Genomic DNA, 10,590 nt, shown 5'->3' with positions numbered 1-10,590 from the left:
CTATAAGTTTTTACCTTTCCTCCCATCTTCTGCAAAGTTATTTCTTCATTCAAAGTAAGAACCCTTTGAAATCCTTTGCAAGGAGCAGTAGCTATATGTTACTAGGTCATCAGATCCCAATGGAGTTTATGAATACCATAATGAATTTCAGCCCAACATCTGTCTGCTCTCTGAAACAGATGCAATTATGGAAAAAATAGCTGCTGCCTCTTCACAGGCAGACTTCTCAGTTAAAAAAATCCAAAACACAAAGAAAACTGACATAGCACAGTTTAATCGCTACCACATTAAATGTATCAGTCAAAATATCACGTGGCAGATGCTTTTTATGTGAAAGCAAGACAAGTTGTGGTAACGCTTCTGGCAGACAGGCAGGGGTTTTTTTGACTTTTAGAAAATCCTGCAGGCATGGTTTTGCCAAACAAATACTAACTCTGGATGACTCAAACCACAGTTCCCTTTTATCCAGACCACTGAAGTTTGGTGGTTAGCTAAAAAGGAACTGGTATCTGAATCACCCTTAGTTTGGAGGAATTGTCAGATTAAGGTCTCAGGCATGGGGTTTTGGGGGCAGGGTGTTCATTGGGTTTCTGTTCCCCTCTTCCCTAAAGGAAAGAAAAAGAATTCAACAACTAAATGTGAGGACAGTTTTCAATGTACTTTAAAAATATTTTTAAAAATCGACTTTATCCTATCTTTTTAACCTTTTCAATGTCATGTGTCAGTCTGGGTACATTCTCAGTAAATTAAACAGATTTTTTCAGTCGTGTTGCAGGCCTAACTTGTACCTCACAAAATTACACAATTTTAAACTTGCCTTAGCTATAAAAAAAGCCTACCTTGTTGCTCAAGTCCCTGTTACACATCTGCAGTTCCCAGGCCCTCTGCTTCTCCTTTTTCTTAAAGGAGGAAAAAAGAAGCAAAAGAGGAACTGTAATTTATGAGCCCCTATCCAGCCCTCTGGAACAAAACCTGCCCTCTGTGACCTATTAAAAATCTTCAGGGAAGTCTCCTCTATTCTCAGTCCAATTTCCATTTAGTTCTAAGTTGCTTTTCATCTCAATAGTTTGTCAACTTCGACAATTTCAAACACACTTGGGTGCCCCAGTGCAGTGCCTGAGTCTTTTAAATCCTCCTCTTTTCCTCAAGGGAACTGTATCCTGTATTTGGGAGGTTGCCTAATTTTTGTGTGTGAGCGTGTGTGTGTCTGCTGTATGGGAAAGGCAAGGGGAAGCTCATTTAGGCATTGAGCAACAGTGTCCTCTTCCAACATTAACTCATGAATAAGTCTATGTCTTTTCCTGTAGATCCTTGCCAATCCTATCTAAACATTCTCTATCTTTGTATATTAATAACCTGCATATAACTTCCAGCCAAGTTTCACTTGTGCCTGTAACACCATGCTCAGCCTGGAAACAAGCACACGGCTCTCATGAGGGTCTGTCAGCTTCTCGCTGCACTTCACAGCATTTTGGGCAAAGCACTGAGTAGATGCACTCGCCTTGATGTTGCTGCTGCACAGTGCAGCTGTCAGCTGAGATTGTAAACATTTTAAAAATTAAATTTGACAAGTTCTTTGGTGGTTTGGGAAGAATGGGAAGGCTCTGTACATCTGCCAGTCATTCACTGGTATTTAGTCATGGAAGTTTTGTGGGCAAGAAATGTGTTTGCACAGGTTTGAGACCAGGTGTATTCACTGTTTTTATTGATAACTCGGAAACAACTACTAAATAATCACTGCATAGTTAACAGAGGGCATAAAGAGTGGCAAGTGGCACAGGGCTACACTATAAAGCACACACAGCTCAGTAACTTAAACCCATTTAAACAATATTCACCTCAGCAGCAGTTCATGCTGGGTTATGTGCAAGCCCAGCCTGCGCTCAGTGGGGTGAAGGGCTGTGGCACAGACCCTGCTTTCCACAGCCTGGACACTGCCCAGAGCACTCACAGACTATGTCAAACAGAGCAAATCTGTGGGAACATCTTGCTGCAATACTGTGGCACGTGGGCTGATGAGATCCATGGCTGCATAAGCAAAGAAAGACAAGGGAAAGGACTTTCCCTCCTGTACTGCTTTGCTGAGATGGATGCTGGGGCAGCAGCTCCAGCATATTCCTAGCAGAAATGAAGACTTGGATTCAGCGCAAAGAGGTGGTACAAAAATTAATACTTTGAATAGCTAAAATAGCCCACTGTGAATAGCTAAAGCTCTAACCTTATTAAAAAGAGAAGTGACTTTATATTTTCTCCTAAAGAGAAAATAGTGTGCATTTTAATCACAAGAGACATAATGAGAGCCAGTAGCTGAAGCAGAAACCAAACAATAAAACCCACCATGAAACTAAAAAACCAACAAAGTAGAAACAAAGGCACCATATGTTAACAGACCTGCTGGTTTCCATTTCTCATGGGTCTATCACTTTCTGGTTCCTAGGATAAGTGAAAGAGTGCTCAGACCTCCCCAGATTACAACTGGTGTCAGCAGCCTCACTGCTTCAGTAGTCCAAAGTTATGGTTAGCAAGATGTCCTGACCATGGCAGGTTCTGTGCCACCCAGGTAACCTGACCCCTCCAGAGGGCTGCCTGGCTGCTGTGCAGGGGCCAGCTTGCAGCCAAGCCCAGAACTGCCACCCTATAGCATACTCAGGCTTTGCCTTCCAGCAGGAAGATTTCAGGATTTGAACCAGCTTCCCTTTTCACAGCAGCTTAACTTCTTTAAAGAGTTTAGTTCCATAAACCAATTAAGCATCTTGAAATCCTTGAGCTTTCATACCTCCCCCAGTTTGCATGCTTACATTGCTTTACAGGGTGAAAGCTGTTTTCATCTAGCTGAGATCTGAGCATGTTGGGAGATCACGGGGCGAGCAATCCCAGGCAGAGTTGGTGAGTCTGGAATTTTCTGCAGACCAGACTTGGAGTGCTGCACTCCATGGCCTCAATTCTGAGACCAAATTCTTACAGGTTTGGAAAAGGTCAAGCCACCTTTATTTCTCTGTTTTCCAGAAGCCCCAGTTTGAGGTTAGAAAGTAATAGGTGGCCCACAAGCCCATAAACTTGATATGCTAAAAGTGGGAGTAAACCAGTTATTATCTCATTTACACATCCACTGTGGTAGTGCAGGCAGACATAACTGGTGTCAGCCCCACGGGTCCCATCCCAACGCCTTATCTGTTCTTCCTGTCTTTTTCCTTCAGATTAGTTAACACTACGAGAAGGAGAACAGTAATACAGTCATTTGATATTCGAATATGAAAGCTTACAACCAAGTCTCTGAAGTACTCTTTTGGGCTTTTTTGTTAGGGTTTCTTTCGTTCGTTTTTAAGCAGACAAATCAGCAATATCTTGAAAGCCAGAAAACCACATCATAAAATTTTATGTGAAGCTATCACCAGCCTCCTTCGTTTCCTGTAGGACATATCCTGCATAGCTAGATATATTTATATATAAACTAAATAGATTTGCATTATATATACACATTAAAAAAAATCACTGCGTATCTCCTATATGCTCTTTTAAAGTCAGTTAATAACCATATATCATTATGTTCTGTTAAAATATAGTTTTAACTCCTGCACAGAAAAAACAACATGCTGCAGTAATAACGTGATTCTGTAAACAGTTGTGGATTAACATTCAGTGACCACTGAATCTTCTCTGTGATTAAAAATCCCCACCAGCTGCCCAATCTGCTTTTGTCAGTGAACTTGCCGTCATTTTATAGCAATAAATATACAGTTTGCCCACATACTTGAGGTCAGTCATGTGCTTATGCCTGAAAAGGAGCATTGACATAACATAAGTGTTATGTGAAGGGCAGACCTGCTCCACTGCTGTGGAGCTGCTGCTGCTGTTGCTCACTTGCAAGGTCACCATCTCCTTTTCTTCTAGGCTAGTGACAAATCATCCCAGAAAAGGCCCCATCCATCAGCTCTGCCTACTCAACACCCAAGTTCAACCCTCTGCATCAGGTTCACCTGAGGAGGATGTGGCACTGAGGCACAGCCCCTGGACCCTGAAGCAGACCTGAGGGTGCTGGATGTTTCCAAGATGAGCCCTGTCCCAGTAAGGCACTTTGTGCAGTTCATTACATGAACCCAATTCATCGCCAAATCCGCTGTTGCTCTAACCAAGAAACTTCCCAGCCTAATCCCCCAATCAGCAGGCACCTCAACAGTTCCTTGATCCCTGCAAACACCAGTGTTTGCTGCAAACAGGTTATACTTCAAAAACTTACCCCACTTTGATGAAAAATTCCCCAAAGCCACACAGCTCCTACTAAAGCACTTCCAGCATAACTGTACTTACCAGTTCAGACAGTGTATCCCTCATCCCATAGCCAGCACCGCCCTTCCAGCACCTCGAGCTCCAAGGGTGGGAACATAGAACCTCCCTCCCAAAGCTAAGCTCCCTCATTAGGCAGGGACACAGCTGCCAGCCATCAGGGCTGATAGAAACAGTGAACCTAAGTGTGGCTGTTTGACCTGATTTTACTTTTTGCCTCTTTGACACAACTTTTACGTGTGCCCTTTTATGCAGGGACAAAGTGGGGGTGTCTTTGTACTGGGGACCTGCAGCTATCACTTGAGTCTGGCACTGCACCCAGTCTGCTGAAGCAAAAGGAGTCATGGCCTTGCACAGTGCTGCCCTCCCCCCTGGTCCATCGTGCTTGCCCCAGAGCTTTCCACTCTGCCAGTTTCAGGGCACCCTGGCTGTGGTTCCATGGTTATGGGGTGGGTTTAGCCAGCCCAGCACTGTTCCCCTTGGCCCTGGCTGTGCTGAGCCATTTGGGATGCAGTGGGGGTTGGCTCACCAGGCTGGCTGTGCTGGACCTCCCCTGGTGTGGATTAACACCTGTGTGCTGGATGTCTCTTCTGTGATCTGTTCTCTCAAATCAAAGGTGTTTCTCGTGGTGGCTGTGAACAGACATGCTCACACTGTGGGTGCTCCCACACCTCCTCTGAGCTGCATGCTTTGTACCATCTCTTACTTTGAAGCAGCAGTAGCACTTCCATTCTTTTTTCTAGGTGTTCTTTTCTTTGATTTATATAAAATAAATAAATTAAAAAAAAAAACAAAACAGAAAAAAAAAACTTTCATTTTATCTCTGCAATATTTGAACCCTTTTGTTCTTTTTGCTAGATTTAGGTCACCCCACAGAGACTGATTGTTTTCTTTCTTGCCCAGACATGTCCTCCTGCTCAGGCTGATAACAGTTTGCTTTACTTGTGTGTGGCTGCATGGGTTTGGGTTTTCCCTTGACATTTCTGTGAACAGTGTAGCAAAGGTCGGTAGTGTGTATCCTCATTCCCTTTCTCCTTTTGGCTTATTTTGATGATTCTCTCATGCCAATGCTGGCTGTTTCTCCAGTCATATTTAATCCCCTTCATGGCCACCTCCACTTTTCCAATGCATACATTGGCATTAAATTGCCTGTTATCCTGTCCTAATTTCCATGTTATAACTGCTGGGAAGATAATAAATATCTATTTTTTTTTCTCTTTGCCATGTCCCCTGTATTGTTTATTCTTCATCTAGACTGGGAGGGCCTGCGAGTCCTTTCATGACTATTATTTTTTCCACATGTCCAAGCTCAAACTGAGAATTAGAAAGCTTCCAGGGCTGATCCTTCCTTGGCCAGCATTTCTATTGCATTTTTCTTTTTAACCTTTTGAGAGCATTTTCTGCAGTTTTGCCTTTCTAGCTATTGATAGGAACCCGGGGGCAGCAGGGAGGACTCACAGGGGGGCAGCCCTGGGCTGACTCTGCAGCTGAGACGCGCTGAGGCTCTTTGCAGAGGCACAGGCAAGGAGAAAGGTAACTGAAACTTGGTTGCCCTTTAGGTCAGGAGGGACAATTCTAGCCTCTGTGACTTTTGAGGTCTTTTACAGCACAGCTGACTCTGGGAAGTTGGTTTGAGTGGGGAACTCCCTTCTTAAACTTTGGTGCAGTAATGATGCCTTATCCATGTAAAACGGGGGGAGTGGGGTGAGCATGGTTTTGTACTGCAGCTGGCAAACTGAAAATACTTCTGGTAACTTCCCTCTGTGTTAGAGGGAATCACAAGTTCTGCCAAGCCACATCACATTAACTAGTCTAGTTACAAAAACACAGACCCTGTAACTCACAGGTCTTTTTTTTTTTTGTCCTCCACAAAAGCCACTGAACCAAGTGAAGCCCAATGCTCAGCATTATTAGAGTTTTCCTTTTAAGCCACCCAGATTAATGGAAAAAATTCTCATTCAGAGAAATCAGGTACAGATCCCTAGTGACTACACTGATCTGACTCTGGCTTTTGAGCAGTACAAATTACAGCAGAATATCATTATTAATTTCAGCTGTCCCCTGTTCTGGCAAATTAACATTCATCTCCCCAAACGGGTATCTCAGCTGGAGACCTTTATTTTATCATCTTAGTGGAAAAAATCTTCACTCTTGTCTCCCCAAATTAGCAGTCTATGATTTCCCTGGGGAAGTCTGTCTTAGGTGTAGTGCTGACTAGTGCTTGACTAACAGGCACCAGCACATTTTTTTACCTTCAACACAGACCTGAAATCTCTCATCAGGTCCATGACTGCCTGCTCAGGAGTTAGTCACTTCCTCCACAGCCTATAGGGAAAGTTAAAGAAATGCTTTGTTCTAACAAACCTTATTGTTGGTGGCTCACTGCTCACGTGTGCACTGAATTCATCTCACTCCATATGAAAAAGGCCCAGGCTGAGGCCAGGGGCTGATAGCAGCATCATTAAAGCCTGTTTTTTTGCTTTTGGTTGGTAAGCTCCTGAATCAACCAAGTACCATAAAATGTAATTTCTAAATGTTACAGTAAGGCTCATTGCCCAAGTCCTGCATTTCAAGTTGCCCACGAGGAACTTCTCCCATTCCACAAGGAATTGCTTGTGTGGCTCAGTGCAAAGTACTAGTTAAACATGAATGGTCAGGACAATGGTGTGGTGCCTGTGTGGAGTGGCTGGCAGGTCAGCAGGGATATCCCAGCACATGGCAAACCTGGGGAAAAGCAGAGTGGGCTGGGGCAGGGGAGGTCAGCCCAGGGGAAAGTCTCATTCCCAGTGGTGCCAGGCAAAACCATTTGAACACACTGAGGCTGATGATTATCTGAGGTTGTTCTGCTTCAGCTGCTTTGTAGAAACACAGCTTCCACATCACAATTTTTCAGTACTATTTAAGAAGGCAATAACTTGCTGCAAGTTAAACTGGCCCTGACTAGGTTACCTGGTCTTCAGTCTCACTCTCACGTTTTATCTTTGCCACCAATGCTATTCCTGTGGGATTTTGCTGGTTTAGGGGAAGTAAGTATCAGAATTCAGACACTTTGGTGAGGTTTCAGTGCCAGAAAGGCCCAGTGGACACGTATACTGAAATGTTGTTGTATCTGCTTCCAAGGAGGTGACAGTGACAGCACTTGAAGCCCTGTGCCCTGGACCTGGCCCCAGACAGGTGTCCCTGTGCCACCCCTTGCACACCGTACCCTGATTGACAATAATTCGGTTTTTGGGCTTGCTCCAGCCTCAGCCTCTTTGCTGAGTGAAGGGGAAAGGCTGCCAAAGGAGAAGTCCAGGCCTGGCCAATAGGCATGTCCCCAAGATCAGCAACAGTGTCACAGAGAAGTGACCATGGGGTGGCAGTAGCCCGTGGCAGGGTGGTGGGCGCTGCATTTCCCCATGCAAGGATTCTCCTGGCTCTGTCCCTGCACGGCATCACCTAAGACTGGTGTCAGCCGTGGCATGTGGACACACTGGATTCTGCCTTTCTGCCCATTCCCACCTCAACTTCTGTCACTGCCCTGCACAAACCGCCTCACTTTCCTTGGCTCTCTTGGGGAGAGTTTGTTCTTTACAATCTTACTGTAAAACAACAAGAGTCAGGCTTTTAAAATCAGGAAGTTTCTCTAAGAGGCTTCTGTGCTTTTGCTATAATCGCTCCACATGCTCCTCTGACAATTTCCATGACCTTATTTCTGGAAAAAAAAAAAAAAAAGGAAGAAAAGACAACTCCCATCATCCCTCAAGTCTCAGATGAGCTCTGCACACAGTAAAGGAGAAGCAGAGGCTGCCAGCTCTCTATCTGGAGCTCTTCTTACACATGTTTGTTAACCCTCAGGGTACAATGGATGCTGAGAATTACTCTTTCGTAACATTTGTTTGGCTGCCAAAAAGGAAAAATGATTAGCAGCTCAAAGGTTACATTGCTGTATTTTGCAAGAGAAGCCCGTGCCATGGGCTGCCTCTCTTTTGCTGACAGTGGACGCGGTGCTGCGATGCCCGCAGGGTGCTGGGTTACTCTGCCCATGGGACTGTGCTGCTCCAGCTCTCTGTCCTGTCCCAGTGTTTGTGGTGCAGTGTGGGACATCTCCACTGCTGTCCTGCAGATGCTTGTCCTCTCCTCCTCCCATGGGCAGCAGTGCCCAGACGTTGCAAGTGGCCGTCTGATGCCTCATTTCCCACTTAATCCATGTGACCATGACTAGCTTTATAAAGCACATAAAACACTCCCTGCTCCATGTAGTGCTATTTCCATATCCTCTCCATGGACTTCAATATGTTAAAGACAAGATGACGAGTTTATAAGATATAGTTAATGTTTTAAGAAAGGGATTTAAAGAGATTGCTGAATTAATGACTACTGTTATTGTTTCCTTTATTAGCCTCTTATTAGCCTGTTTCCTGGGGGCAGAGCTGTTTGGATAGGATTTACCTCTCCTTGGACCCTAGGGAGCTCAGAAATTGGGTATAAATAGCTTTGGAAACCTTTTTGAGGGTTTTAGAGCAGGCTGCTGTGATCATGAGCTGCTGCTGCCATTGTGTCCAAGGAGAGTCCATGCCCTACACATCTCCACCAGCTGCTGACATGGGCAGGTCTCTAGGCAGTGGTGGTGGGCTCCTTCCCCTCATGCACTCAGCTCCTGCCCCTCTCTACCCTGAATCCCCGCTCTGTAGCACCTCTGGGATACATTCAGCCAGCTTGACTGCCTCTGCCACGTCACTTGTCTTACAGGGCCCTCATGCTTGTATTTCACAGCTGGGGAACCTGCCAAGGACATGTCAGGTCGATCAAGTTCATGAACATCCTCCTTTATTTTGCTGTCTCAGGCTGCTCTCTTTTTTCCACCATGAAGGGGCTGCTTTGAATTGTCTGTACACTACCCTATACCTACACCTGCATTCATCTGGGCACTTTGTTTGGAGAATAGCTGAAAACTTCTGGCCCTGGATTGAAGCCTACCTTGCAGATTGGCACTGTCACATCACAGATGCTTCTTCTGTTCATTATGTTGATGGGTGAAAGCAATGAAGTTTGAACTTTGTTCAGATTTTCCCTGAGTTTGGCAGCATAACAGCCAGACCTCTGATACGGGTTCAGGCTGGTTGTTAGGTACAAATTATGTGTCAGTTCAATGTTTTCTCCCCCGTCTCCTTTTGCCAATAATTTGCTACAGCACACAGCTTTCCTGTCAGTCTGTGTCCTTCCAAAGTCACTTCACTGCTGATGATTAGCTTGTCTTTTCCTGTTTCTGCAATGAGCTGCTGATCCCACAGGGAAGCATCACGACTCTCTCTGGGACAGCTCTGCCGTACCCCCAAAACAGCCCCACTGTGACCCACTCAGGGGACACTCAGAGGTTGTTCACACAGGCTGGAGCAAACTTTTTCTTTGGTTGAGACAATGCAGCCACAGAGCCAGAATGCGGCAATCCAGTTACCAGTCCAGTCCAGGGAATATTATCTACTGGTCAGAACTCCAAACTGGGGCACTGTGGGCACAGCCTCAGCTCTGCCTTTGGTTTTTGGTGGGATCTTGGGTAAAATGGATCTTAACCATATTTTTCGTTTGCTAAAGGGTGGATGAAAATATTTCCCCAGAGGATTTAGGTGTTAGATTGATTGTTTCATGATCATAAAGCCTTTGATATCTTTTAATCAAAGAGCTGTTAAGGGTTTTAAAGGTTGTTATAATCTGTGGAAGAGATGTTAATTCACAGAACATGGAGTCTCTAATGTTATTTGGGGACTAAGTTTTAAATGCTCCCTTTTAGATGCTGACAGAAGTTACCTTTAAGCCTCATACACAAGCTGATCAGAGCATACTGTGCTTTGAAAGCTTCTTCACATCTCATTAGACCCTCTCTTCTTGAGTCATCTCATAAGAGGCTAATTTACATGAAGTCTAGCCCATGTTAGGGTCTTGATTTCTCATGAAAATATGTCTTGGTAGTAAAAGCAAAGCCCCTTGTACTCTCTGCATGAGAATCACTAATTCCCTCCTCCACATCATAAATCCCAGGGCATGCTCTGAATCCCAAATAATTTGGATTTAGAGAGAAATGAGGCACACAATTCTTCCTTTGACGATTTTCATTCCCACCTTGGCTTGCCTGTATTTCTCCATTAAAAGAGGGCACCGGGGTTTTGCAAATCCCTCTATCCAGTATGAGCACAGCCTGAACTTGTGCTCTATTCTCTAGGTATTGCCCAGCCAAATATTTGAGCCCACCCAGTGATGCTGAGCACGTTGGGTACCCCACTGCCCTTGAATGTAGCCCTGTTGGTCTATCAGCTCTGCTGGGCTTGG

This window comes from Lepidothrix coronata, unplaced genomic scaffold, assembly GCF_001604755.1.
Source record: "Lepidothrix coronata isolate B3197 unplaced genomic scaffold, Lepidothrix_coronata-1.0 Scaffold2, whole genome shotgun sequence".
Taxonomy (NCBI): domain Eukaryota; kingdom Metazoa; phylum Chordata; class Aves; order Passeriformes; family Pipridae; genus Lepidothrix; species Lepidothrix coronata.
The sequence above is the reverse complement of the archived record's forward strand: the minus strand, read 5'-3'. Positions refer to the sequence as shown.